This window comes from Bombus terrestris, chromosome 14 (genome assembly GCF_910591885.1).
Source record: "Bombus terrestris chromosome 14, iyBomTerr1.2, whole genome shotgun sequence".
Classification (NCBI taxonomy): domain Eukaryota; kingdom Metazoa; phylum Arthropoda; class Insecta; order Hymenoptera; family Apidae; genus Bombus; species Bombus terrestris.
This window is the reverse complement of record NC_063282.1, coordinates 2773408-2777850: the sequence shown is the minus strand read 5'-3', so window position 1 is coordinate 2777850 and position 4443 is coordinate 2773408.

The window sequence follows — 4443 nt, the reverse complement described above, 5'->3', positions numbered from 1 at the left end:
ACCGTGGTAAACAGTTAAAATGGCACGAGATAGTGCCAGAGAAAAACGAGAGTCCAGTAACCGAATTCTTTTTCCTATCTAACTCCTTTCGAGAAGATTACACTAAATTCTAGAAGAACGTAAAAGTTCTAGAAAATTATTCTTTCGCCAAGATCTTACATTTTCGAATTTACCATAAAAAATATGTAACGTCATAGGAAATATATAACGTTACAGTGGAGGTTAAAATGAAAGGGTTAAATCGACGAAATTTACGAAAGGCGACTTTTAACACGTAAAGTGATATAAGTATTATGTTTGTACATTGTTTCACGGGGGAAACCGAAATGCTCTCTTTGGAGACCTTAAATTATAATCCTAAAGCCTGCCACGATGCAAATATGTATATAGTATAACGTTGCTGTAAGCATCTATTGTTTTTATTTTTCTTTTTCTATTTGTAGACACGAAATGTATATATAGTATCTGTTGAATCTTAAGATATCTTAATTCGTTTTAGCTGTTTCAAGTTATCGTTTCCTTCGAGAGAACATTTGTAAAATGTTACACGAAAAGGAGTATCTTTAAGTGCGCATATTTATTCGGTAATGACGCGAATAATTGACGTTAACGTTTATTTCGATCTTACAGACGATGAAACCTAATTTTCAACTGTTTTTGTTGTTAAAAGAAATTATGCCTGAAAATTACATTCTGAAAGATGTTTTATAGTAAACGTTTAAATATTTAAATATAATAACAACCTATATAAAAGTACTAACAACCGTGTGTCTTAACTTGTCGTTTGCGAAATATTACAACGTAGTTGTTCGACGAACAAGTTACTAAGAAGTCATAAAGTTTGTTGCTAATTCTTATTATTATCGCCGATAAGGTACACGTACTACTCATTATCCTGTACAGTTGAATTCACTCTTCATCCTTCGTTGTTTCGCAATATCCATCCAATCAACATTTTGAGACTCAACAAATCTTTAAAAAAGGCACGTCATTCTAAATAATTTAACGCGACGCTAATTTGAATAATGATTCGCTATGATTTGCAATAATTTAGTCGAAGATCGACAGAAAATTTACCAACTGTTGGAATTAAAATTATTTTTCGAATATTCCGGCTAAAATTCACGATTTTTTGTTCACTCGTTCGCGAGTGAAAATTACACTTTCGTTACCTTAATCTGAAACTTAGGAACTGATAATCCTTGTAAATAGATGGTTTGATATTTACCGTAGTGATATACGATACAATAGTACAGTGTTAATGGAATAAAATAAGATTTAAAGATATAAATATATTGGTACGCGTGATTTTCAATTCACACAGCGCCATAAGGAATTATTAATTGTACTTACCGTCCCAAGTAGAAGTAGCATTTGTCCGAATTCAACGTCCCGTCGTTCAACAGAGATTCGAGTAAATATACACTTTTGAACAAACGATATTCTTTCAGTTTCGCTAAGTACACGAGAGAAATGAAAACGCTGCAAATTTTCTATAAATCCAATATTTTGTAACATTTATTAATTAGTCTTGATAAAGAACGAAGTGTCTCGTTGTAATTCAATGCCTTGTAATTGCCTTTCTTCACCTAGTGAATTAGAACGTGATCGAAGATCGTCGAGGAATTTGATAGACAAATTTGTACATACACGTTACATACCTAGCCACGTATTTAATAAGAATCGAACATTAAAAGTATAATATTAATCACGAAGGCGATACCACGGCTTCGTCGATTGGACGATTTAATTGGCCAGTTAATTGCGGTTGTTGTGTACAAAGACGACTTTATTCGATGCACATAATATTCTTGTAATTCATTACGTATAATTACCGATGTATAATTCATTGTTGCGGAATAAAAGAACATTTAAAATGATTATGCAATTGTTGATCCTCTTTATTCACCTTCTTCGTTTCATCGACAGTGAGATGTTAATTGCGAGAGAAATATATTATATTGGTAAAATGGTAAGTTCGATGTTATCGAAGAGAAACAATGTACCTGACATTCGTAAATGTTTACGTTACATGTCATAAAACAATCAGAGAAATAACTATCACAAACTGCGTGACTAGTCGCTATCTTGGATCAACGACGGCTGTGCTGACTTCACTCGAGCAGATTTGCGATTGTAAATTAAAAATGATTTAGCAGGGAAACGCGCAGAAGATCTGTAAGTCTATTTTTCTGAGAAAGCTCCAACAATATAAAAGCACTAACGAAATAACGGTAGATATAAATCAATACTAGAACTAACGTTTACCTAGATATACTAACTCATTTTAATAGAAGCGATTACGATATTATACGATATCAGGTACATTGGTATATCGTGTATTCCTAATTGTCAAAAAGAAAAACGCGATAGCGAACAATGTCGGTAAAAATTTACTCAGCAAACGTTTCAGCGTAATTACTTGGAAAACGGCGCGATACGACCCACGTCAGAAACGTGAAACAATGGTGAAACAATAGAGGGAAAAAGGAGACGCGAGAAAAGTCATGGCAAGGAAGGCAAGCATCGATAAAAATTAGTATGTGCACAGGCGTATCGTTCCAGGTCGAAAGTCACAAGGGCTGAGGGAATAGTTCTGGTACGATACCTTTTGTACGAAGAAGGGAAAAAGCGGGAAGGCCGACCACCTACTTCGATGGCACAATGGGCCACAAATGCGTGGCGACAGCAGCAACAGATATACGGCAGGCTGATTGCTCGTTGTCGCCGAACGTCCGATCGTCGGTTCGCCTTCTGAAATCTCCCATTGCCGAAAGCCAGTGTCTCTGGTACGCAGAGTTGATCAGGGCTGGGCTGGCCGACCGAATCGGCACGAATCGGGAGCAGACCGTTTTAATGTAATTTAATGGCCGCGCCTACGCGATGCCAAACGAAGCCGAGCAATAGGATGAGGACGGAGAACAGGATGTTTCGCGGCTTCCAATTTTCTGTCAGCTTTAAAGTACTTGTGCGGGAACAGGCTTAAAATGTTTGAGCGAGAAGCGTACATCGTTTTAAAAGACTATATTAATATCGTTAGCAGGTTCGAAGCATGAAATTATAATTTCCATAAGGCTCGGTTACTACTTCGAACAAACAGAGATATTTGAAGTTAGACGGAATTGCTGGAACAATGTGTACTATATCGTCTATAACTAAGGCGTCAGAAATACAACTCTTAGGCGAATATACAAATAAATGGACAGAAATTTCCATTCTTGAATTCTCACGGTCGATTTAGAACGAGCCTTTGCCGACGAGAATTCCCCCTCCGCCCCTGACCTACCTTATTATAGCCACCAGGATACCAAAGAATCTTGGAGCAACAGATTGGCCAACAGAACGTCGAACAGGATTGCCAATGGGGGTGAGAACGGAGGGATACAAAGGGGCCGCCGGCTAAGCAACCCCATGGCACACCCAAAGGGGATGGAGTATGGGGCGGGAACCATTCAATAGCGAATCACGACCCGAATGAAAAGCGATATGTGGGGTCTGAGAAAGCTGAAATTCGAATTCGTGAGCGTGTACAAGTTTTAGAATATTGACAAATCTTAATATTTTTTAATAAAACCATTTTTCTACGTTTAACAACGACACGTTGATCCTTCGATTAATGAATTCTCGTGAAATAGTTCGACACAGTATAATTAGGTATCAAGGTAGCAAGTTTTAAATACGGAATATTCATGATACGATATATAATCGTATGAGTTGACTTATTTTTTCCTCTTTTCATTGAAACAGATACAAAGAATTATGAACAAAATAAACGAAAGGTTGCATTTCCTCTTTGATCTTTTTTCACAATAGCAGTTTTCCGGCACGAGTTCTTGGAAGGGTCGTAATTTTCATAAGAAGCGTTACTTATTTCTCTACAGTGAGTTTTTCGTCGTAGTAACCAGGACAGATGTATCGGTAACGGCAAAGCTGATAGGTGTGACGACCTCCCAAGTTTAAGCCGCACCCTCACGAGAGAAAACTAGGGGCGGCGTTATCGTCATTCCTCCGTATACGCGATTGCATTCCTTCCATGATTTCCATTTTGTCGCAATACTTTCTACGATATTACGGAAATTGTATAAATTCAATTTATTAATTTTCGTAAATTCTTATTTTTATTTAATAGCGTCTTAAATATGGCTACGGTTGAAATCAATTAAAGAATTGAAAATCGATAGTTTCGTAAGGCAATTCATTAATTTTAATTTCTCTAGAGAAATTATAATAATTTTTGCTTGAGCGTTTTGGTAGACAGAAAACAAGTTAAATGCATAAAATGAAACTCTACGAAATTGCATGTAATTAAGCTCGCCATTAGCTGATCGTATTGTAATCGATGCTTAAGTAGAACGTTGATTATAAATTATTATATGTATAATTAACAATGCTATACAGAGAGATTCTTGCAACAAAATGTTATTTACGTAATACAATTATTGT